The following is a 27,106-nucleotide window of genomic DNA, read 5'->3' as shown; positions in this document are numbered from 1 at the left end:
ATTTTTGGATCTGGTACATTTGCTTCTTTTCTTTTTTTTTTTTTTTTGAGATGGGGTCTTGCTCTGTCACCCAGGCTGGTGTGCAGTGGCACAATCTTGGCTCACTGCAATTTTCGCCTCCCAGACTCAAGTGATTCTCCTGCCTCAGCCTCCCAAGTTGCTGGGATTACAGGCACACACCACCATTCCCAGCTAATTTTTGCATTTTTAGTAGAGACAAGGTTTCCTCATTTTGGCCAGGCTAGTATTAAACTCCTGACTTCAAGTGATCCACCTGCCTTGGCTTCTCAAAGTGCTGGTATTACAGGAGTCAGCCACGGCTGGGTACATTTACATTTTATTCTTCGCTTCACACCAGCTTCTTCATGATAGGAAACTTTGAGAGTCTCAAAAATCTTGATCAATCTTGAGACTATGAAAGATTCTCAATTTTCTGCACACAAACAGAAATAATTCAAAACATACTTCATGTGTTACTATGGCAATTGCCGGTGCTGTACATATTGAAGCTTCTTATATTACCCAGAATTAAACGGAAACTCAGTTACTCTTAGTGGTTGTTTTCTTAACCTATGGGATGGTAAGGGTCTCTGCTTCCACCTCCATCTTGCCTCTGTCAGATCTATCATTATCTAAAATGCATGCCATTGTCCAATTGGTCTGTCCTTCCTCCTGTCCTCAACACAGACTACAACCATTCCCAGCTTAGTAGAGTCTTACACAAATCTCATTAAAAAGATTTTCAGGCCGGGCCCGGTGGCTCACGACTGTAATCCCAGCACTTTGGGAGGCCGAGGCAGGTGGATCATGAGGTCAGGAGATCGAGACCATCCTGGCTAACATAGTGAAACCCCGCCTGTACTAAAAATACAAAAAATTAGCTGGGTGAGGTGGCAGGCGCCTGTAGTCCCAGTAAGTCTGGAGGCTGAGGCAGGAGAAAGGTGTGAACCCAGGAGGCGGAGCTTGCAGTGAGCCGAAATTGTGCCACTGCACTCCAGCCTGGGAGACAGAGCGAGACTCCATCTTAAAAAAAAAAAAAAAAAAAGGATTTTCGTCTTTCTTCTGTAGTTATTCAATCCTACTTGCAACCACAAAATTATAAGATTTTCAACAATCATGACTAAGACTTATTTATTTCAGCATACAACAACAATCTTTCAGTTATTCCAACTTTCTGCAAAGATGATTAGCACAGATTCATTTTAGCCACACACACTAGCCTCATCCACTTCCTTCTCGATCCACATAATCAATGTATCTTATCAAGCACCATCAAGGGTGTTTCTCCTATTAACTTTGCCTTATTTCACTAGGCTGTTTCTGTAAAGACAGACCTTACAAAGACAATCATCTTAGGCTTGTGTTGTCAAAGGTCAGGTGTGTTGACGTAAGTTGAGTTTAGATCTCAACTTCAATACGTCCTAAAAAATGCTAGTGCGGTGTCTCACACTCATGTGGATTCTTGTACTCTGATCTTTGGCTCCCTTTTCTCACTCCTGCCTTAGTTTCTTTTATTTATTTCCCACATCTTATTAAGTAGAAAAATGTATACTGTTTACTATGTGCTGGGTCACAGAAATGTAATTCTAAAAAGAATCAGTTTTCACCAAAGGGCCAAAGTATGGTGAGGGGGATAGGAATACAGATAAAAATCATAATTTAATATTTTAATATATCTAAGACATCCTCAGCAGGCTGCATTAAATTAACTCTAAATAAAGAATGATGAAATACAATCAAAACATTCCACAGGAAAATGAAATTTTGAGCTGAGTTTGAAAAATAAGTAAGCTTTTACCAAGTGAGAAAGGAGGTACCAAACATTTCAGGATAGGAAATCAAGCTATAAATATGTGCTGTGAGAATGGTCATATATCTCTTTTGGCTGAACAGTTAATGTGAAGAGAATTTAAAGTTTAGGTGCCTCGTTAGCACAGTAGGTAGTGCTTCAGTCTCATAAAGTCAGAGGGACAGACAATTAGAAAGATAGATTAAAGAGGGACATAAAGCTTGGAGGTTTGGTTCAGTCAATTACTTTGAGCAGTAATTTTCATTTCAATAGAAGTCTGTACATTGTCCTGACTGATTTTCTGCTTTATGCGTATCACTATTGTTGCTGGCCATCACCCCCTTTCCTTGGAACACATGTCTCCATGTTGCACCTTGAGAGCCCAGTGTTGCTCACACAACACACTTACCCAAATCATCTTACCTGTCTCTACTCAAAGCATAAATTGCATGTGTTTCACCTTTATTTAGATATGACTATCTTATTTCTGGTCACACTTGAAAGCATAAGTAACTATTATAATCTTTGTGCAGGAAGCAATAGAGATTCCTGGCCAGATTCCTGGCTCATGCCTGTAATCCCAACATTTTGGGAGGCCAATGCAAGCAGATCCCTTGAGCCCAGGAGTTGGAGACCAGCCTGGGCAACATGGTGAAACTCCATATATATTAAAAATCCAAAAAATAGTCAAACATGGTGCTACATGCCTGTAGTACAGCTACTTGGGAGACTGAGGTGGGAGAATCAGGAAGTTGAGGCTATAGTGAGCTGTGATCACACCACTTCACTCCATCCTGGGCAACAGTGCAAGACTCTGTCTCAAAACAACACAACAACAACCACCAAAACAACAAAAAGGAGAAGCAATAAGGCACTCCTGGAGACAGAATGGAAATTCAAATCCATGGTATGGCTGAAGGATGTAAGGAGTGTCAATGGACAAAAACGTCTTGCTATTCATGCATACCTTTCTGTGACTGTGGGGTCTTTTGTTAAAAATCCACTCTTTTTAATGCAAAGTAACTCTTGGCGGGTATCTGTGGTAAAATAACTCACCTGACAATTTCCCCACTGATCAGTAAATTTCTGCACAAGTGGAAACCAACTTCCATACATTGTTCATGCTTTTCCATCTGCCTGGTATGCTACCTCTGGCATATTTCTTAATGTTAAAAGCTTACCATTCCTCAGGCTTAGGCACCACATCTTCACTGGGGACTCTACATGGAAATGGGGCTTTCTCTTCTTTAAAGAACTTCTCTTATATTTAGGTACTTAATTATATCCTGCTCTGGGTTATAAGTTCCTTCAGGTCACAGACTGTTTTCCTATACATCTCACTATATCTGTGGCATCTGGCACTGGGCCTTGAAGAGTCAAATAACTCAAATGAAATTGAATTTGGTCTTAGTAGGGAAAAATGGCAAACAATTCCATATTGAAGGAGAAAAAAATGTTCCTAATCCACCAATTATAAATTCCCATGCTGAGATTTAACATTCCTGTTGCACTCAAAAATACACATTTCCTCTGCTGGTCTAAATCTTTTCCTGCTTAATGACTTGAGAATGATTCAGAAAGAAGCTTCATGTTTTTTAACCACTAAACATGGTGACCACGTGGTTATTATGCCCCTTAAGCCCATCAGTAGCAATAAAAGAAAACACAGATGCTCAATAAAAAGAATTCCCTAGCCAAGCTTTCTGGGCTTAGAGATCTTAGATCACAAATTAATGTTTTGCATGAAGATTTTTTCTTATAGTGAGAGGCACAGTTTGTATTTTTAAAGGTCAATAACCCTTCACCAAGATTCCCATGTCAACCTCAGAGCAGGATAGACAAAGAACAAAGCTGAGCACAAATTCAGATCACACTACGGGGTCATGAATTTAGTTCTTTTATGCCTTCTGCATTTCAAAGATGTGCTAGTCATTAGTATATTTCTGCACTAGGCAGTGAGACTGGTATGCTACAATGTTTTTCTACCAATAGGTAAGAAAAGTGAACTTTAACCAGCAATAAACTTTTAAATGAGAATACAGCATTCCTTTAATTTAAACAGCCAGCTAGCAGATTGAACTATCTTAAAATTGGTCATTATATTCCCATCTGATAGAGTTTAGAGTCAGTTTCTTAATATATAAAATAATTACACAATATCTACACAGTGAAGCTCATAAAAAAGGAATGCCTAGTTTTTCTTATACTTTTACATTTCGGGATTCTTCATTTTTTTCAGTCTTGTTTTTAATTCCTTGTTTGAATGCATTATTATATTTTATCTGTATCATAAATATGATGGGGCTCTTATAGTTAAAAATATTGAGCTTTTGTGCTTAAAAATGTTCAGTTTGCTCACATACTTGTATTTGTTAGAGATAGACAATGATTAGACAGTGATGTACTCAATTATAGTGGATACATAATAAAAGAAGAAGTGATGAGAGTTTGTCTATCTTCAAAGCTGTGTCATCAGCTGAGGTCATGGAAAACAAAATTATTGAGAAGGATAAGGACAGGATGGAATAATTTAGATTAGTGAAAGTTTTATTGGCAACAACTCCAGGATAACTTTGAGCATAAAAAGTAACATTACAAATAACATTAGCTTCTGTTAATATTTTTTGGGGGGAATGGATGTTATAGACTGTATGTTTGTGCCCCATTTCCCCAAAGAAATTCATATGTTGAAGTCCAAGCCCCAATGTGATTATATTTGGATATAGGACCTCTAAGGAAATAATTAAGGTTAAATGAGGTCCTAAGGGTGAGGCCTTGATCCAATAGAATTAATATTCTCATAAAAAAGGACACCAGGAGCCTATGAGGTCTCTGTCTGTTTCTCCAAGTGTACACAATGACGTTATGTGAGAACATACTGAGATGGTGGCTACCTACAAGTCAAAAGAAGAGGCATCAGAGTGAGAGCTACTTTGATGGTCCCTTGATGTTGGCCTTCCCAGCATCCAGAGCTATGAGAATAAAAATCTCTGTTGTTTAAGCTGCATGGTATGTAGTATTTTGCGATGGCAGCCTGAGCAGACTAAGATGGTGGTGAGGGTGGGTTCAGGGAGGGGTTAAATAATAATTTCCAAATGTGCACAATATCAAAAATTTGTGTGGGGTAAATTAGACAGGCATGGTGGAGAGTGCCTGTAATCCCTGCTACTTGGGAGGCTGAGGCACGAGAATCACTTGAACCCTAGAGGCAGAGGTTGCAGTGAGCCGAGATCACACCACTGCACTACAGCCTGGGGGGCAGAATGAGACTCAGTCTCAAAAATAAATAAATAAATAAAAATTTATTTATATATGTGTGTGTATATATATGTATATATATTATTTCAGCACATAAAGTTCAAAAAGAAGCAGAATTTATTTCACAGGGAGGCATACCCAAAATAAACCTCATAAATAAAGGAAGTAAATAACCATATGTAATCAAAATAGTGGTTACATATAAGACAAAAAAAATTCCTAATCAGATAGATGGCATTACTTTATTTCTCTGGGCTCAGTTTTCCCATCAGCTGACTAGATTAGATTAACTCCAAAATCTGCTTATAATAATGTGAGTTCTGATCATATCAGCTGTATCTTCTCATCCTTGTGACAGATTATACTTTCTAAAAATGGTTGCAGCCATATCTCTCATCCCACATGCTTTATTTAAAATGTAACTTTGACACTTTTCCATCAAGAAATAGGATCTATGTTCCCTTGCCATGATTCTAAGCAAACTTTTATTTTAGCCAGAATAATCCTATGTGATTTTCAAGGTGAGATCATAATAGTTAATACAGTTTCCATCAGATTCTCTCAATATGTTCTTTTAGAATCCAACTGCCATGCTGTGATGAAGCTCAAATAGTCACCCAGTGAGGCTACACATAGGTGTTAGGACCAACAGGCTCAGCTCAGGTCCTAGTCAACAAGTATCATTCAGCGACATTTGAGGGAATGGACTATCAGATGGCCCAAGCCTATTGCCATTAATTGTCTTCAGCCGCAAGTCTTCCTAGTTGAGTTCTCAGACATTGTGAAAAGAAAAGTCATCTCTTCTGTGACCTTTCCTAATTCCTAAACCAAAGAATCCAGGAGATATATATATATATATATATATACACACACACACACACACACACACACACACACACACAAGGAGATATATACACACACACACACACACACACACATATATGTATAGTTGTTTCTCTACAGCACTACATTTGGGGTGGTTTGTTATGCAGTGATGGTAACTGAAACATTCATAAACTTCAGACATGATAGAATGTTGTTTGTTTGTTTTCGTCATTGTTATTGCTGTTGTAACTATTGAGGTGAGCAGAATTTGAAAATTTAAAGTAAAATCTGTCCAGCAATGAATTATGATGGTGATTTATGAAGCTGTAAGTGTTTATCACTAGAAAATTTCAGGTTGGATCAAAACGTCTGTCTTGAACGCTGCGGAAGTCTCTCTCCGGCACAGAGAAGGTGACTTGGCTTGTCAATGGTTTCTTCATTTGTATATTTATGGTGTCTAGATATGTGTCTGGCACTGTGGTCCTTATTTGCCTACTGAATGAATGCTTGACTCTAAAGATATCTCCACACTGTATGGGTTCATGATAGAAGAGATGGCAAAATGTGGATTTATTTAAAACAGCAATAATGACAGTAATAATTGTTATTATAAGTAATGTTTCCTGAGTGACTCCTGTGTGCCAGGCACTAGCTAAGTGTTTTATACAAATTTCCTATTCAATCCTGATAAAGATCCCTCTGGGATAGCTACTATTTATTCTTCCGGATTTATAGATGAGAAAAAATTCCCCTAGATTAGTGATTTCTCCACTACCACTGATAGAACAAGTAGTAGCTGGATTTGGAACCCAGACTATCTGACTCCAGAGACCCTGCTGAATCTCGAGGTAATATGCTGTCCACTAACTAGTGAAATTGAGTCATAAGGTGAGAATGCCAAACTGCACCCTGCCAATTTTAAATTGCAATAGTGTTTCACCTATTCCTTTTGCTATGTACATACCCCATGGACATAAAAGCATGGATTTCCAAGACGGTGACATCAGTCTAGAGTTTCAGTGCTTGGTGACCATGAAAAATAGTGAGATTAACCAGAGGTCCACCAGAAGATCAAATCCATTGCCTCAGTCAGCTGAGAAACCTGTAAAACAAACTCAGTTAATGATCACCCACCATAAAAGTAGTAATATTTTATACTCATATGTTAATTCTCCCCTCAGCCTTCAGCCATTCTGAAATATAGTGTACCCATAATCTGCATAGCATCCTATGAAGAATTGTGTGTAAAACAGAAAAAAATCACTTGTGAATTACCAAATAAATGCCATGTCATTGCAGTGGCTAATTTAATCACATCTCTTATTTAGTTTCTCTAATAAAAATGAATAATTTCTGTCAATTATGATTTAAATTGATTGAAATGGAAAAGTTGAATTTTTAAGACTAAAAGCATTATTGGATTAAAACAAACAAGTAACAGTCAAGATATAATGGCAATCTTTTAAACAATATCATTATGAATCTGAGGAATAATTGGCCAAAATAACAACAGAAAAAAAATTAACTTATTGAAAACAAAGAGAAAAATAAGTCCCAAGAATTTCACTGCATTAGCGGTTGGGGAATAAGAGACAGGAGAGTGAACAATGACATAAAAACCATTTGACGCAGGTCATATGCCTAGCTATGAAGTCAGCTTCCTAATTATCGATGAAAAAGTCACTTATCATTTTTGAGTTTCAATTTTTTCATTTGCAGAGTGTAATGGAGGAGATTTCTCAATGTTTTTTCTCAATTTTTTGAATATGAATAAGTTTATTATATTTAAAATGCTAAATCTTTATGATCTAGGTCATATTCACAACGAATTGTGTTTTAGGATAATAACTTTTTGCAATGTAATTCCTTTTCTACTTGATGAGTTAAGATAATGCTAATGCTTATCCATTCGTCAGTAAGAATCTTAAAGCAGGGCTTAGGAAACAAAAGTTTTGCTATTTGGAGACAGCATACTAGAAAAGAGTTTTTCTGAAAGAAAACTATTAAAGTTTCATTTTTTGCCTTCTGAAAATATTTTGAGAAATTAGAGATAATAAGTTATGGAGCACTCACTCTATTGAACAATGACCTAAGCATTTGACAGGTACCAGTTGATTAATAATTGTAACACACACATGAAGCTGATTATACACTTGTCCCCAGTAATAGTTAAGAATATTAAGGCTTCAAGATGGCAAGTCATACAGCTAGCAAGTAGAAAATGTAACATATCAGAAAAACATTCCTGAGGAAACAGATTCTTCTATCTTTGAGTTTATGTGTTTTGGGTTCAACTATTTTTATCGTACCTAGAAATTTTGTGCTATGTATCTTGTATCTGACTGTTCATCTGTATCCTTTCTAATAGTCTTTATTAATACACTTATAAATAGATGTAAAATGTTTTCCTGAGTTCTGTGAACTGCTCTTGCAAATTAATGAAACCTGAGGAGAGGGTCTTGGGCACTGCAATTTAGAGCCATTCAGAAATATCGGTGACAACTTACTACTTCCTATTGGCATCTGAAGTGACGGGCAGTTTTGTGGGACTGAGCTCTCAACCTGTGAGATCTGACACTATACCAAGGTAGATAGCATCAGGGTGAAATTGAATCAGAGGACATCAGCTGGTATCCGTTGGAGAACCTGACAGAGAATTTCTTGGATTTTGGGGAGATATCTCCACACATCTAGGTTCAGAATTATTGAGTGAGTGAGAGTAGGAAAAAGGCACTTCAGTTGATTTTTTATATATCTTAGAGTTTCATATAATTTTATTGACAAAAACAGTCGCTTACTCCTTTGGGCCTGCAGGTTGTAGTTTGTTGGATTCCTGACTTAAACTGTATCTTTCCCTCCAGACTTAATAATGTTGCTCTTCCTTTGATAATTTTGTCCAAAAGTAAAATAATAGAATTGTTAGTCTGCAGTTTAAGCAAGAGTAGACTAATTTATTTTAAGTGAAATATATAAAAATATAATATATATTACAGTCTGTGGTGGCCTGAGCAGATTTTTAATGACTCCCCATTGTGTTGCCTCTTTCATGCTTTTGTTGACAGACTACCCATGGAGAACATCCCAAGTGGGAAGCCAAGAAAAGGATCTCTGAGGTTTCTTCTTTGATGAAAGGTGACACAGTGATCCATAAATCTTGGTCTCATATTTTTGGGGTCTGTTTTATATTTTTTTCATTGAATTTAATGATTTTAACAAAAATGGCTTCTGGTTGCTCATTTATCAGTAAGTCCAAAGATATTTTTTATTCTACTCCTTTCATTATTGGCAAGAAAGAAGACAGAGCTAGAGTCAATTACTGGCTAAAATGTAGGTTGTAGAAAAAATTATATTTGTGTCTTTCATCACATTGATTGCAATGAAAAGTGATAATTTATGATAATATTACCATACAAATAATTCATGGGATTTAGAGGAACATTGTATCCTTATTCTTGGCAGTTTTGCTGAGACATTTTTTAATATGTTCAGAAATTAAACAGGGCCATATTCTTGTCAACTAATGTTACTCTTATAAAACAAGAAAGATTTCTGTTTCTGTCTATAACACAGTAGCTGATATTGGACTAAGTATCCCACTGAGAACAATTATAAAAGCTGGATATTATACATACAACAGCTGCTCAGAAGCACTGGAAAACAACCAAGGCAGTCAGGACTGGGGAAATTAAGATTCCGGGGAGAAGGAAAATGCATTGAAGTGAAATCAATATTCTCTGCTGCTTCTCCTTGGGATGCTTGCCAATTTCCTGCAGGTTAGAGGATGAACAGAGCAGTTGCACACAAAAATGAAGTTCAGGGCTACTAAACCTACCAAACTGAAGGAGCCAAGGTGGGGAAAAGAGAGCTGCAGAACCCAACATCTGTGCATACTGTTCTCTCAGGGCATTTGCTGACTCCTAAGTGAAACATGCAGAATGAACCACAGTGAAACCAAACGACAAGCAGCTGCTAAGCAACTAAAGACTTAAGTAAAGCATGCTGGCATCTCATGGTTCTAGGAAGATAAGAAATGGATTCAAGTTTTCATCAAGTAAAAGCAGGTCAGGTAAGGACTTTAGACTTTTAGTTGTCAACCTAGAGTAGCTAAACCCAAGGAACGGGAAAGACTGAAAATGGATCACCCTGTTCTTGATAAAGCACATACTCTGTCATTACAGATGATGAAGAGAGAAAACAGAAAACAAGCAGGTCAATATTTAAAGTGATATTGGATATACATTTTCCAAAACTGAGGAAAAAGTTCAGGTCATAGCTTTGAAAATTTTATCAAAATGGAAGAAGTATACAAACTCACAACAACAACAACCACCACCACCACAGAACCCTATCCCTAGACATGTCAGAGAAAAATCGACTGAACTAAAACCAAAAAAGAAATCTGGAAAGCTACCAGAAAATAGTGCACTACATTCAAAGCAGAAATAAGACAATGAAAGCTGACTTTTTAACACAAAGGAAGTAAGCCAGAAATAAGGATGAAATATATAAAGTGTGGAAAAGTAAACAAAAAAAAATTTCTAACCTTGTAATATTTCACTAAAATATAAAAATAAAATAATGATAAATTTTTCTCTAGGAGGTGAGCACTGAAATTACTACTGTAGGAGTGTTCTGGGTAGATTGATAATGATCATAAATAAAGCGTGGTTATAAGATTTAATGAAGAACAGTGATATGGTAAATATAGGGGAAAGCTTAAATGAATATTCACTGCTTTTAAATTTGTGTAGGATTTAAAATGTATATGACAACAGTTTGTAGAAAGAGTAAATGAATTTAAAGTTTTGTGGGGTCTTTGTATTATTTATGAAATGCTTAAGGGCTAACTTAAAGGAGGCTCCAATAAGTTAAAATGCATGCTAGGAGCTCTAAAAGAAACTTGAAATAATAACCAAAGATGAAAATTAAATACTTAAGTATTAAGTTAAATAATATAATACTAGCCAAATAAGCTAATTTTATACAAATAAATGGCCGAACGAAGGTAAGAACAAGAAACAAAGAAACAAAGACTAGATGACATAATAAAAGGAAATGAAGAGCAAGATGTCAGATTTAATCCCAGCTATAACAGCAATTAAATTTAGCATAAACTAAATACTCCAATTAAAGCAGAAATATCAGATTGTATAAAAATAAAGGCATTCATAAACAGGTAAAAATAAACAATCATTTGACACTTCAAGGAAGTATAATGACACAAAAGGTTGAAATTAAAAGGATCAAAAAGATACACCATTCAAATAAGAGAGTTCCATATAGATTCATTGACTGAGTAGACTTTAAATCAAGAAGTATTATTGAGATAAAAATAAACATTTCATAATAGCAATTCCATAATGGCTACTTTAGTGAAAAAAACTATCATAAATCTCTATGTTCCCAATAGACTCAAAATATAAAGTTATCAGGAATAAAAAGAATAAATAGAAAAGCCTAAATTACAGTGAAAGGTTTAAAAATAGCTGTCTTACAAACTCACAGACAAGTTGACAAAAAATTAGTAGATGTACAGAGAAATTGAGAAACATTACAATCAAAACTGTTCTACTTGAAATATATATGTGTGTATATATGTATATGTGCACGTATATATATTTACATATATATATAAAGTGCCTACAAATGAATAAGAAAAGTACTATAAAGACAATTTCTCCAAAATGGATGTTCTGCATAAGTATTTCCCAAAAAACAACAGTGAAATATAATGAACTTTCAAACAGGTGGTAAGCTTCATTAGTAATTTTAGCAAATGAAGATCAAAATGTGATACAATACAAAATAAACAGAATAACAAAAATTAAAATACATCAATAATCTGGAAACATCAAGCATATACATATACATACATATATACATATACATATATATACACACACACATATATATGCTCCTAAACCTTTACTACTAGGTATATACCCCCCAAAATGTGAATATATGCTCGATATACATGTCCAAGAAGATTGGACAGAATAATTCATAACAGCCTCAATCTAGGACTAACCCTAAAGTTCATCAACACAAGAATAGACAAATGTAGTATGTTCATAGAACTGAATATGATAGAGCAATGAAAAAGGACAAATGACAGCTATGTGAATCTCAAAGACACAATGTTGAAGAAAGTAGATACAAAAGAGGTACATTTCACAAAATCTCATTTATAGAAGTTTAAATGCCATCAGAACCAATCTATGAAGAAAATAGATGCAGAATATATGAGGGTGGAGTGACTTGTGGAGGCAATTAATTAGAGAGTCTTTCATTAGGTTTCTGGAAATATTCTGAATCTTTATGTCAGTGGTGATTGCATAGGTGGTTCAACTTTTCAAAAATGCATTGAACTGTACACTTTGGATTTGGGTCTTTTATTGTAGATATGTTATCCTTCATTAAAAATAGTTTGGAGTAAAACACACACACACACAAACAACAACAACAAAAGGAAAGGTAAGTACAGTTTTCTTTGTACCATTCCTGGCTTCTCCCTCTCTACTTATACTGTTATTGAATTCCTGTTTGTTGCTTTTATATTTTTTCCATTATCTCATTTTACTTCTCAAGTTATTTATTTTCCTTATTTTTCAAAACGATCTTGTAATTTGTGACCTGTCTTGCCCAGTTCACAGCAGCCCCAACAAAAGATTCTTCTCAATATATATGCTATAAAATGTTTAATATCCGTGTTCACTTAGCCCAAGTTTTTATGGGACTGTTAGCATAGAAAGTATAATATAAGCCCACAGTATGATTAACCTCCATTTATTTCTCTAGTTATGTGGATTTCACGTTGTAGTCATTTTAAAAGCTTGGAGGAGCCTCATTAACTTTACAAGGCAAGGCTGGATTTACAGATCCAATATCTATGTGGAGAAAGCAACGCTGCAGGTTCTGTTTTTATTGGAGGTTCTCTGTTGCCTTTTCTCCCTAATATAGATGTCTTTTATAAGATTACTTTTTATGGAACAAAAGCAACAGGCAATTTCCAATGAAATGCATATGGTAAGGTTTTTCTTTCTACAGGCACTCAGGTACAAGGATGTGCCCCAAAGCCTTTGAATTTTATGAGGGGTTAATACAGTTAATGTTTTTTACATTATTTTGAATATTAATTACAGTATAAACATTGCCCCAGCCCATGTTTTAGTTAGCATATTTTCAAAACAAATTCACCTCTTATATTAAGTAACCCTTCAAAATAAGTATAGGAAGATTATTACCAGCTCTCAATTATTTTTCTCTTCTGCTTTAACTAGCTCTGTTTTTCTGGGACTAGACAGTGAAATAATTAAATTCGGTGCTTCTTATTGGTATTCAGCTTTGACTAGTGCTTATCTATAAGGCTTAACTATTTACAGCATATGATGAAGAAACAACTTGGCTCTATAATGCAGTTATCCTTCAGTATTAGCACGTCTAATAAATATTTGATCAGTAGAAGGAGCAAAACATACTTAACATAGAATTAAATGCCAGTTGATTGAAAATATACAAGATGTTTCAATACTACCCACTATCATGTGCAAAATTAGTAATTGATATGGTAAAGAGATAATTGGGTTATGTGGAGAGGTTTCCTTTTGATCAAGTTGAGGTAGTGTGTGAAACGTATACCTCTGTTGCATCCTATCTGCTCGCTTTACCAAATATTTCCATTTAACTTTTGGTGTTGATGGTGGAATTGCACAACTCTACAATTGTCTTGTAAGTTTTGACCATTTGATTTGTTTTGCCAGTAAAATGTGAACAGAAGTGCTGCGTATCACTTCCAGGTGGAATGCATTAAGAGTCGGTGTGAAACTTGCCAACTTTTCTCTCTGCCAAGAATGAAGCCCTGTTCCAGATAGCAGCTGCTGTAGAAGCCTGGGTCTGGGAGTGAGCAGTTTACCCAGACACTCTGTGATAATCTACTTGCTTCTGTGAGACAGGAACTTTTGTGGCTTCAAGCTGCTGGGATTTGAGGGTTACGTATGAGCAAATTATAACCCAGTACATCCTGATGATGACACACTTTGAAACTCTAATGATGCCTGCTTTCAGTAATCAACAAACCTTAACTGAACAGTTACTGATAAAATTAGAAATATACAAAGAAATAGCATGAATTTGAGAAAAGCCTACAGAAAGTTAAATGACAATACAAAATCACAAGTCAAGAGATGCTACCGGGGGTGCTTGCTTGGTCACCAAACAAATGGCACATGTAATAAATGGCGCATAAAATAAAAGTTAGAATCTCAAAGATGTGAGAAATGACTAGACACAAGCTCCGCAAGGCTCACTGGGAATAGAAAGGCTTAAATTTGGTCCTTAAACATTGGTAGATTTTGAAGAGACAAACATAGTATTCCCAGTGAAAGATGAACTTAAAGAAATTAGGTCATTAAGTTTAAGTAGATTCAAAGAGTAAGAAATAGATATATTTGGAATAAACCAACAATACATAAATTCAGGAGATTACAGGGAAATCGATCTGGAAAAAAATATTTTAGGACTAATGGTGGCAACTCTTTAATGAGGTTCAAGGAATTTGAATGTAATGGTCTAAGCAGGAGTCATTGATGTTCATTATCATGAGAACAAGAGATAGAATTGGTGGCTAGTTTGTCAGACTGATGAAAGCTTGAAGAGGGAGTATATAGGGAAAGTAGAATAAAAGTAAGGTGTTTGGGATACATTTCCAAAGTACTATGAAGATGATCCTCTCTTGTCCAGTGGCCTTTTAGCTAAAGTTTGGTGATGAGGAAAGGGAAATACAGAACAATAAAAGAAAGAAAAAGCGGGACTTCATACTAAATATTAGCTAACAGACTGCCAAATAAAACAAATGCCAATACAGCTAAAAATTCCACAGCTGAGTCAACTTTAACTGTGCCAAGGGAGGAAATACACATCAATGATTAAATTCACTAAGTACTTCCATGAGGGGAAAGCTCGAACATCTTAAAGAACCAAAAAGGAGTTCACAGGCATTATGATAATTGGGAACTGAATCTAGTATAAGAGAGAGGACAGAATGAGTTCAGCGGTCTGTATACAGTTGGTTAAAATAATTTCTTTGATCCCTGCTCAGGAAAATCTTGTTAGTTCCAGTAAGAGTCTGGTGTCTCAGGGTCAAAATTTATGACCCAATATAAACTTCAGCAGATTATAATTGGTTAGGATGAAATCCAAAAGAAAGTTTTGATATCTCAGGTAAAAGCTTCTGTAAGGGAAACATTTTCCTTTTGAAGTGTTCATACTGTCTTAATATAAATTTTGTGGTTTTTTTAACTGACTTTTTTTCTTAAGTTTCTCCTGTCACCGTGTAATGAAAAACTAGAAATACCATTTGACTCAGCCATCCCATTACTGGGTATATACCCAAAGGATTATAAATCATGCTGCTATAAAGACACATGCACATGTATATTTATTGCAGCACTATTCACAATAGCAAAGACTTGGAACCAGCCCAAATGTCCATCAATGAAAGATTGGATTAAGAAAATGTGGCACATACACACTATGGAATACTATGCAGCCATTAAAAAGATGAGTTCATGTCCTTTGTAGGGACATGGATGAAGCTGGAAACCATCATTCTGAGCAAACTATCGCAAGGACAGAAAACCAAACACCGCATGTTCTCACTCATAGGTGGGAACTGAGCAATGAGAATACTTGGACACAGGGTGGGGAACATCACACACTGTGGCCTGTCCTGGGGTGGGGGCATGGGGGATGGATAGCATTAGGAGATATACCTAATGTAAATTACGAGTTAATGGGTGCAGAAAACCAACATGGCACATGTATACGTATGTAACAAACCTGCACGTTGTGCACATGTACCCTAGAACTTAAAGTATAATAAAAATAAATAAATAAAATTAAATTAAAAAAAAAGAAAAGAAAAACTAGTCCCCTTCTTTGAAAGAGGTTTCTCCCAATATCCTTTTTACTTGAGGTCTGGGCTCCTGAAACTTTGTCTCCTAGATTGTCTGTGGAAAACTAAAATTATATTAATTTATTATATATTTCTTGATCATTGTTTCTCCCCTGCCAAGTAACTATAATTTATTATATATTTCTAATATTTATAGTATATTTTTCTTCCTTATAAACTAGCTCCAGACTTCACCTTTTAATAGCAAGAAAATTATTTTTCCTTTAGAAAAAGGTTTATAGGTTTGAAATGATTTTTTTCTCCCAACCCCTTTTTTCAGGAAAATTACCAGCAAAGAAATTTGTTTTATTAACTTTTAAAACTACAAATGTTTTCATCCTGCCTTATATATTCATAATTGTGGAAATTATTTTTGATAAAGAATACCAAACAAGAAAGGAAAGTAGGTGTAGAGAAAATGGTGGAAGAAGTGAGAAGTAAGGAGAAAAATTCAGCAGAAGGAAGAATAGAAGGAGAAGAGGGAAAGATAACAAATGAAATGCATCCTCCAGCTTTAAGCTTATATATATATGATACCTATCCAGTCCATTAAATACTAAGTTACTATAGAAAATGTGTGTTTAACTATAATCAAGGTCTTTAAAAAATACGAGTTGGATTTTTGTGGTACAATTTCAGGTATACATGGTCCACAAGGAGATAATATATTTGCATTCTCTGGTACCTTCCTTTTTTGCCTAAAATAACATATTAGACAAGGAAGAAGACAGACGGTTGAGTTGATACAATTTTGTTGTGGCTATTAACTCTCTATTACATTATCCAATTGGTTTAAAACAATCCAAAGATTGTTTGTGCAGTAAAGAAATTCTAATGTCTCTTAGACATGAAAAAGGGAAAGCTTGTTTTTCAAAAATGATTTTGTCTTAGATTTTCCTTGGGCATTTGCAGGCATTCTTTCCTGAACAAGTCTTCAGACTGCTGCTGCCACCTAGAGAACTAATTTGATATTTGTCTACAGCCAATCAAGAAAACAACAACCAGGCATTTTTTTTTTGTTTGTTATTGCAATGTGCTGTGTGTTGGAGAGAAAAGTAATAATCTATTGTGTCACCCCTTGCAAGGTTCATGGTTGAGACCTCTATAACAAAAGATGGATTAATGATAGAAAATCGTGTAAACTTATTTTACATAACACAGGAGGGTTCCGAAATGAAGACCTAAAGAAACAGAGGAATATGTGCATTTTTATGGACAGTCTTGTAACAGAAGGATTGAAGGACAAAACAGTGTAATCTAATGGTATTAAACTGAGGGAAACTTACCAAATCCTGTTTGTTCAGATAGTTCTCTGTGTTTCTGTGTCTTCAGAGATAAAAATGTTCCCTTTTTCCTAGTATAAGGAAGATACCTGTGGCTTGAGGATCTTATGACATGCTTCAAGGGAAGGTCAGCTAGGTTTTATCACACCTTTTGGGAAAGAAGAAGTGAGAGAAGGTCAGAGAGACAGACCTTCCTGCTTTTGCTGTTTCCTCAAATGCCCAGGTGCCATATTTTGAGGCAGATGTTCTAAACTTGGTCATGTGCGTTCTTATCATTTCACATTAATTATTAACCTCCTCATATTTTTATTGTAACATTGTGTCTTAAAGTTAAATCATTTATATCTTAATGCGTCTTAGTGTTAAATCACTTATTTGTTACCTGGATCCTTTATATGATGTGGAGAATTGAAAACTGGCTTTCTGGGTAAATTGCTGCATAGAATTTCTCTGCAAATGAAAAGTAGTCTTACTCATTCCATCTAACAGTAAAAGTAGCTCATTCAAATAAATAGTAAATATTAATAGTTATTTGCATGATAATATTTTCAGAATAATATAGTTCAAATGCGTTAGTATTTTCCAGTGTTTATATCTTCCTGCACTCACTTTACTTGTCTTATGTCTTATAAAGGAGGTATTTAATAGACTTCATATGTAACCCAAGGCTAAATATTCTTTGCATTAGAGATATTCAAAATCAAATCTTATAGGCAATGATATCTATCTAAATTTATCATCACAGTAAATAATAGCGAATTTATCTTTGAATTGTTTTAATTCAAACACAATTTAATTATCTTTAATTGTGAAGTTAGCTACTAATGTGGAATATCTTCTTGAGCTCCATTTCTGTAGTTTAAAAAAAGGTGATATATTTTTGTCAATAAGCATCCGCCTATTGAGAGACTTCTATTATTCACAGAATTTTATGCCAATCAACAGCTGTATTAGTCAACTTTCTCTAGAGGGACAGAACTATCAGAAGATATATATATATATTTTATATATATATATATATAAAATATATGTATACCCACACACACACACACACACGTATTATATATGTGTATATATATATAAAAAAGTTTATTGAGTATTAACTCATGCAATCAGAATGTCCCACAATAGGCTGTCTACAAGCTGAGGAGCAAGGAGAGCCAGTCAGAATCCCAAAACTGAAGAGCTTGGAGTCCAATATTCCAGGGCAGGAAGCATCCAGAACAAGAGAAAGATGTAGGCTGGGAGATTAGGCCAGTCTAGTCTTTTCACATTTTTCTGCCCACTTTATATTCTAGCTGCACTGGCAGCTGATTAGATGGTGCCCACCCAGATTAAGGGTGGGTCTGCCTTTCCCAGCCCACTGACTCAAATGTTAATCTCCTTTGGCAACACTTTCACAGACACACCCCAGGGTCAATACGGTGCATCCTTCAATCCAATCGAGTTGACACTCAGTATTGACCATCACAAGCCCACCCCTTGTCAACTTGAACCTACACAACATCTCCTGAGATCACACATAATCTTCAAATAAAGACAATAAGTTCATAATTACACCTAACATAATACAAGTATCCTTCATACAACCAGCAATGCACTAATACTGAACCAAAATACTATTACAAAGAGTTAACAATAATTAAATGCTAATACAAAGTCAATAAATTATATGTCACATGATAAAAGAAAAAGGAAATAAGATGAAGATATTTTCTTAGTACAAGTGTACACATGCACAAACATGTTTTCAACAAAAGAAGGAGGAAATACTCATGACTATTACAGTCCTGGTTTCTGTATTGATGACTACCTTCTTCTACTACCCATTCTGTATTCTCTTTGCCTTCAGCAAGCACTTCAGCAGGTCTTGTTTTTTTTTCCTGGTGAAGTGACACAAACCTTCATTCCTAAAGAGTTTGGGCATTTGTAGTCCTGCCTGGATTTGGTTGTTGTCGTTTCCCATTGACCTTAATCACAAGGCATGGTAACACTAAGAGACACCCTAATGTATCTCCTGTATTCCATGCATTCTCTTCCTTACCTCCACCGTGGACCAGTAGACTGACTTGATCTTGATAGTCCAGGTCAATCACCCCAGCCAACACTGTAACACTTTTCTTCGCCTGTTGACTTAAAGGTAAGAGGAGCCCAAAGTGTCCAGGTGGCAATCTTAACTTCCAGTTTAATGGAATCGTTGTGTTTCCTGGTGACAGCATTCCTCCCTCTGGAACTAAGACATGCAGGCCAGCAGAATGTAATGTCACAGAAACAGGAAGTAAAAATTTTTTTCGTGGATCACTAGGGGTGATGGTGAGTGGTGCCACTTCCACTTTCACCCCTCGATTCCTGAACCCGTGAATGCTGGCTATGGGAGAAAGAGTACCATACATGGGATGCTGATTCAGAACATACATGGCCTTCTGGATAACTTTGCCCCACTCTTGCAAAGTATTGTCACCTAGTTGACATTGTAGTTGGGACTTCAAAAGGCCATTTCACTGTTCTATCAATGCAGCTGCTTCAGGATAATGGGGAACAAGGTAATATCAGTGAGTTCCATGAGCATGAGCCCACTGCCACACTTCTTTAACTGTATAGTGAGTGCCTTGGTCAGAGGCAATGCTGTGTGGAATACCATGATAAGGCATTCTGTGAGTCCACAGATGGTAGTCTTGGCAGATAGTCCTACATTTTCTAGTTAGAGGCAGCTCTAATGGCTTCTATTTGGCCTTTCCCACCATAGTAGCCCACAACCTACCAGTCAGGGAGCCAACGTGGGGGTTCTGCCAGCTGCTAATATGTCTATGACAATTAAGCATTTTGGCACTGGGTAAATGACCACAGGATGAGTCCATCTTACACTGCACCCACTGTAAGTTGTACCTGAGCAAAACTCCATTAATTACTTGACCTTCATAAGCCCCTATTTTAAATGGAGGACCACAATGACGTTTTGGGTCCCTTGAACTCAATGTCAGCTCAGAGCCAGTATCCAGTAGTCCTGAAATGTCTGATCATTTCCCTCTCGCCAGTGCACAGTTATCCTACTAAAAAGCCAGAGTTACCTTTGGGGAAGTATGGGAGAAAGATTAACAGCATAAATTGTCAGTAGTGCAGTAGGGTCATTCCTCAAGGGGACCCAGCCTTCCCTTCATTCAAGGGGTTCTGGGTATGCAAACTGGCTCAAATCTCGAAAATGATTGAGGGGCCATGATTTTCTGTCTTTATAATTCAAATTAGTCTTTTGTCAGTTTACTGCTTATATAAATTAAGTAGGATTAAGTAGGAATCTAATAGGCTTCCTATCAATTTCCTCTAGAAACACCATAATTAGCCAATGCCAGAGCTTTACATGAGTCAGACTATTCTGATTGATACTTTGCCTCTGCTGTCCATTACTGTAGCTAAGCACACCTTGCCTTTGATAGTTGAGTGCCACCACTTTGCCTCTGCCACCTTGGGATCCAATTGTTCCCATTTTATTTAAATTTTGTAGTTGAGTGACTGTGGTTCCCTCTGTTAGATCTGACATACAGAGAACAATTACAGGGCTCTTCAAAGATGCAGGTGCTGCCCTCACAAATCTATTTCACAAGGCTTTGGTCAAGTGTGTATCTTCTGGACCCTCCCAGCTGGGATGAGTAGGTATAAAGTGACTAATCCACTCCACCATCCCAATCTGCCTAAGCCTTTGGGTCCCTTTCTCTACATTAAACCAAGGGAGATCAGACATTTACAGCTGTCTCTCAGGGGTCCATCTTTTAATCCATTATTTTAGCTAACCAGGCAAATAAACTATTAGAAGCTTTTAAAACTCCCCGAGCTGCCACATTAAATGCAGAGTACCTACTTAGTAGGCCCAAATCAATAAATTCAGTCTGATCCAACTCTATGTTCCTTCCACCATTATCCCATCCCCTTAATATCCATGACCATGCCTGTTCTCCCAATTTTTGCTTATATAAATTAGAAAACTCAAGCAGTTATTTTTGAGCGTAGCACACTTCCTCATGAGTCACACTCTCAACCTCACCTCTAGGGACCTGCTGGGACTTTAATGTAGTAATAGGTCTAGAAAAAATGGGTGTTAGTGGAGGTTCCTGAGGAGAATCAACATTATCTTGCCTGACAACTACCTCAGGGAAGGAGGCCATCACTGTTGCTTAAGGCAGTGCCATGTTTATCTCGTCAGACAAAGGTGGAAAAGCTGATGGCAGCATGGGTTGGGGAGGGGATGTTGCCACTACTGGGGATGGGAAGCTTTCTGGCAAAAACATTTCATCAGAGATTACAAACTTGGTGTCCCCAGCTTCAACAGGGTCCTCCCACACATCCCCATTCCAAGTTGCAAAGTCCCATTCTATTCCAATCAACAACCTCACTTTAACAGTAGACACCTGACAAGGCTGTGCATGCACCTTTCATTGCAGGTCAGCCGCTCACGTGATAAGAGCTTGTGGCTGTTTTTCCACAATTTCAACTCTTTCTTTACAGAAGATAAGACTCTCACTCAGGGCAATCTTAGTAGATTTGAGGCTCAATATCCACTTCTGAAGCTGGGAAATAGAATCCTTGAGTTCATCATTTTCTTTCATCACTTTGTCCACTGAACTTAGGAACAACCAACCAGCTTCATTATGTTCCTTGGTTCTCCACATATGGTCAAAGGTATTATGTATAGAATCACTAAACTCCTTGCCTCTCATGAGCAGTGAATTAGGAGTGTTAAATTCATTTATTTTGCATAACACTGTAAACAGTTCACACCAAGGATTATCAGTGTTCTTCATACTATTGAAAGTAGATTCCTTAGCATTTTGGGGTTTAATCATATTAATCAGCCAACTCCAGAAATTCAAAAGGCAATGAAAGAACTCCATCCTTAATATTCTGTTTCTATAGAACCACTCCTGGCACCAAAATCTGTATTAGTCAGGATTCTCTAGAGGAACAGATCTAGTAGTAAACATATATATATCCACACTATATATATATCCTATATATATGTGTGTGTGTGTGTGTGTGTGTGTGTGTGTGTGTGTGTGTGTGTCTGTGTGTGTGTGTAAAGGGGAGTTTATTAAAGGGCCCACAATAGGCCATCTGCAAGCTGAGGAGAAAGAAAAGCCAGTCAGAGTCCCAAAACCGAAGAGCTTGGAGTCCGATGTTCAAAGGCAGGAAGCATCCAGCACAAGAGAAAGATGTTAGGCTGGGAGGCTAGGACAGTCTAGTCTTTTCACATTTTTCTGCCTGCTTTATATTCTAGCCACACTGGCAGCTGATTAGATGGTGGCCACCCAGATTAAGGGTGGGTCTGCCTTTCACAGTCTACTGACTCAAATGTTAATCTTCTTTGGCAACACCCTCACAGACACACCCAGGATCAATCCTTTGCATCCTTCAATCCAATCAAGTTAACACTTAGTATTAACCATCACAACAGCCTAGGAGTGTAAATGGAGAGTCCATGACATTACATGGAGGGCTTGTATTTCAGAAAGTGTGGGAGAGCTAACCAAGATGTAAGCTCTACAATCCTGAAATGCAGAGTCTGCTTCTTACAAAAAAGCTGCTTGATACTGGTGAAAAGCTAATGCTTCTTAAACCACCTAATCCATGGTGAAGGACCAGTTTATTTATATTCTCAATCTGTCATGATGGCTAGTTATGAAAAGTGCAATAAAAATCAATATAGAAAAATGAAATGCAAAGATAACAGACCTACAAAAGGAAATCAAGCATCCATTTTGAATTACTATATTTAATAGTAACAAATTTAATCTTAAAAATTGATCCAAATATTACTGCTCACTCTCATTTCCATTGTTCATTGCCAATTGGTATCAAACAGTTCCTGAACTGATGTAGACCCACAGACCACACTCTGAGGAGCTTTGCTCTTGACTTTCCTGTTTCTGAACCCAATTTCATGGTGTGATGGCTTTGGAAAAAAATAAATCGATTCCATGAGAGCAGTGGCTGTTATCACTCTTGCTCAGACTTAAAAGATATGGAATCAAGTCATCCTCTCTTTTAATCCAGATTTCTATTTTCATATTTAGCCCCAGATCTTTTACAGTCTGAAGAGGATGCCCGTCCAAAGGCTGACAGGCATAGTACAACAGGAGGCAAGTGTGTACCACAGCAGTGACAGGAAATGATTCATACAACAGTTGTAATGTAGGATAAGAAAAAAAGTAATCCTGTTCAACTCCTAGAAAATAACAGCACACCCTGCTGATAACTCATTTTTCTCCCAAGTCTTAGCCTTTAGTCTTCTAATATTTGCACTTAGGCTTTATTGTTCCTACACTCACACTCTCACTTCCACACCAGTGCCTCTGCTGTCTACTCAATATTTCAGATCCCTTGCCACACCTCTGTTATTCATGTAAAATCCCCTTTAGACTTTTGTTCATTTATTTTTTTGTTGTTGTTCTTGTTCACCTAGACTAAAATATAGACATTTTTCTATTGACTACCCTATCTCTTTGGAAGCTTCCATTTCTCTCTTCCTATTGATACCCTCTGAATAAAATATGTTTAAATGTCTACCACATTTATAAGTCCCCATCAATCTTATGATTAACTTCATTCTTCCACCCATATTTGTTCTTCCTTTAATATATTAGTCTCCTACTGATCGAGTAGTCTTCACTCTCTTCTCTCTCTCATGTCTCATTTATTCCCTAACCAATGTGCAATAAGTTCCCCAAATGACGGAAATATGTCACATATTATCTTTCTTGATGTTGATGCTTTGTCTGCCTGTTTGTTTTAATGCACACATTGTGCTATATCAATGTGTAGTGACTGGTGTCACACTTCCACCAAGTAGAATCTGACTCCATCTTGGATGATGTAGCATGCACATCACAAAAATTAGCTTATTTATGCACTGAACTCCTCAGTTTATATAATTTCATATTTTTCTTACTTTTTTTGTATATATTATATTTCCCAAAAAAAAAAAGGATCTACTAGAAAGAATCAAGGAATAAGTTTGAAAGTTGTCTCTTGTCTGCCTGGTCTGGTGCCTGCTTGCCTCCCTAGAGCCTGTTTTTTATATTGCTCACTCTGATCCAATCCCACTGGTCTTCTTGCAGTTCAGGCATGCATCATGTACTTTTTCTTCTTTCCTCTGTTTGAAATTGTCTTCCCCTGTAGTTGGCCTTTTATCATTATTAGTTTTCTTTTTTTTCTTTTCTCTTACTTTTTTTTTTTTGTTTGTTTGTTTTTTGAGACAGTGTCTCACTCTGTCACTCAGACTGGAGTGCAGTGGTATGAACTCAGCTCATTGCAACCTCTGCCCACCTGAGGTTCAAGCAATTCTCATGCCTCAGATTCCTGTGTAGCTGGGATTACAGGTGTGGGCTACCCTGCCCAGTATTTTTAGTAAAGATGGGGTTTCACCAGGTTGCCCAGACTGGTCTCAAACTCCTAACCTGAAATGATCTGCCAGTCTTGGCCTCTCAAAGTGCTGGGATTACAGGTGTGAGCCACCATTCCTGGCCTCATTATGAATTTTCTTTGTAGCATTTATAACTATCTGAAATTATATTACTTTTTACCTATGTATTGTCTTTAATAACCAGAACATAAGCTCTGTGAGGGAAAGGGTTTGCCTTCTTCATAAGTGAGGGGCTTGAGCCCTGTCTGTGTTTTCAGAGGTCAATTAATCCACTCTTTATTTGACAGGTGAAGAAGCTATAGTCAACAATAATGAAAATATTTATGCTAGGTTTTACTCTTGGTAAAATGTGCTAAAATGATTCACAGACATTTTTCTACTACAAGTACTTCTACGTATTTCCAGTGAAGTATCACTAAAGGCAGGGGGTAGTGAATGTATAAAGAGGAGGATTTAGAATCAAAATCCAAAGCGACTCCTGTAGGAAAAAAAAAAAAAATTGAATTTATCCTAAGAATTAGAGCATATTTGGTGTTTTAGTTCATAACATATCTGTGCTAGATATAATTGAAACATTAATCATTGAGTAATGATTGTTTTCAATTATGATGCATCACCTGTATTCTGAAGACACTGGCATTAAATAATATGTTGTTCAAATCCTGGTTCTAAGATCTGCTAACTGTGAATTGAGCAAATTGAATAACCTTAGTATGCCTCATTTTTCTTGTATTTAAAATGAAGACACTTATGGTTTCTAGTTCAAAAAGTTTTATGAGAATTAAAAGAAATAGCATTTGTGAAACCCTTAGAACAGGTGCCTGACACATGGAAAATGGCCAATAAATGTAAGAGATGATTGTGATCTTCACTGTTAGGGAAACATAACTGTGGGGTAAGGTCTAAAATCTACAATATTATGTGCAGCCTTGTCAGCGAAATCTGAGAAAGCCTTGGATGACCTAACCCCAAGTTCTCCCTGTCTCTGTCCCCCTGGATAAAGTCCCCTAGCCAAATAACCCTCTTTGTCAAGTGATCAGCACAGTTCTGGCTCATCTCTGAAGAGTGGGTTTCAGTTCTCTGCTACCCCACAGAATTATTCAAACAAGATAAGCATGTACTCCTGTGAGAATCACCAGTCATCTCACCCTCTAGACAATACAATATCTTTTCCCCACAGCCCATGGTTGTTCACTCTGTTCCCAGGTGCTACTCCTGTGTGGCTTATATAGTGTCTTCCTCCCCTGGGTTGTGAGTGTATGTGACCAATAAACTGTTGTCTATCTTATCTGTTCAGTAACAGATGTCATACATTTGGCCATCCCCGTAGCCAGGACTCGCACTCTCACTAAGTGGGTGACTAGCAGGTGATTAAAATGGTAATAATATACCCCGATTCTGAGACCTGTCCTCAGGCCCTTTGATCAACTAGTCTGCAATCTCATCTGACAATGGCATTTCAACCTATATCCAACACAAAAACATATGCTTCAGTTGAGCTTTCCTGGTTTGCTTCACAGGGACTTGATAATGCACAGTATTATATATAGATCTAAAGCCATTCATATTTCTGCCCTATAAGTCCTGATGGGTCTTATCAGAGAAAACAAAACTGCTTATATTAAGATATATTGTGACCTATTTCCTCTATCATATCTACCATGCACTTTATATTTAAATACCATCAAACTACTCCTATAATCTTCTTCCATGTTTTCAATTTTTGTGATATTATTCTATCTTCTTAGAACAATGTTCTTGCTTTTCTTTGGTTGAATAACTTTGGTCATATTTGAAGAGTCAACACACACATAATTTTTTCTTAAAAAATCTTTCTTGAATTGAAAACTTGGGCCAACATCCGTCATTGCTAGCCTTTAATAAACATTATGGATTAACATCTTCTTTCTCCTCATCTTCTTTCAGGGAGAAACTGTGTCTCATTTATCTCTGGATTCCCAGGGCCCAGAACAGTTCTCAGAATGAGAAGCACTAAATACCTGCGGTGAAACTGACCTGATCCACGATTTTCCTCTTTTTGTCGGAGCACTTTTCAGCCACACTACTCTCCACTCTGTTAGTCCATCACTTCAGGTATATCTAGACTAAGCTCAAACTCAGTCCCACATTGGACTTCAATTCACTCTGTCTCCATATTCTATGTTCAAAAAGAATCAAATATTTTCTATGAGAAAACACAAGTATAAATACAATGAAAAAATTTTACTATACTCTATCATAGAATAAGAAGCTACTTTTAAGACAATTTATATCAAGACAATGTGGCAAAGTTACTTTATACTTTTTCCAATAGCTTTAAAATAAGGTTCGGTATATGAATAGACTCCACATAGATATGACATCAGGAATACTGGGAGTCATTCAATAAATATTTAGATTGACTAATTTCATTTATTCTCACCACCTCTCTACTTGCTTGCCCTGGCCTTGGTAAAACTATTTGGAAAGAGAATCAAACATCCTAAAATAAAATTAAAAATTGATTTTTAGTAAAGTTTCATGTATTAAATTACACTCAGTATCAGAGAAGTGATTTTTTTTTATGTTTTCTCTGGGAATCTGACTAC

Source organism: Macaca nemestrina, chromosome 19 (genome assembly GCF_043159975.1).
Source record: "Macaca nemestrina isolate mMacNem1 chromosome 19, mMacNem.hap1, whole genome shotgun sequence".
In the NCBI taxonomy this organism is placed as follows: domain Eukaryota; kingdom Metazoa; phylum Chordata; class Mammalia; order Primates; family Cercopithecidae; genus Macaca; species Macaca nemestrina.
The sequence above is the reverse complement of the archived record's forward strand: the minus strand, read 5'-3'. Positions refer to the sequence as shown.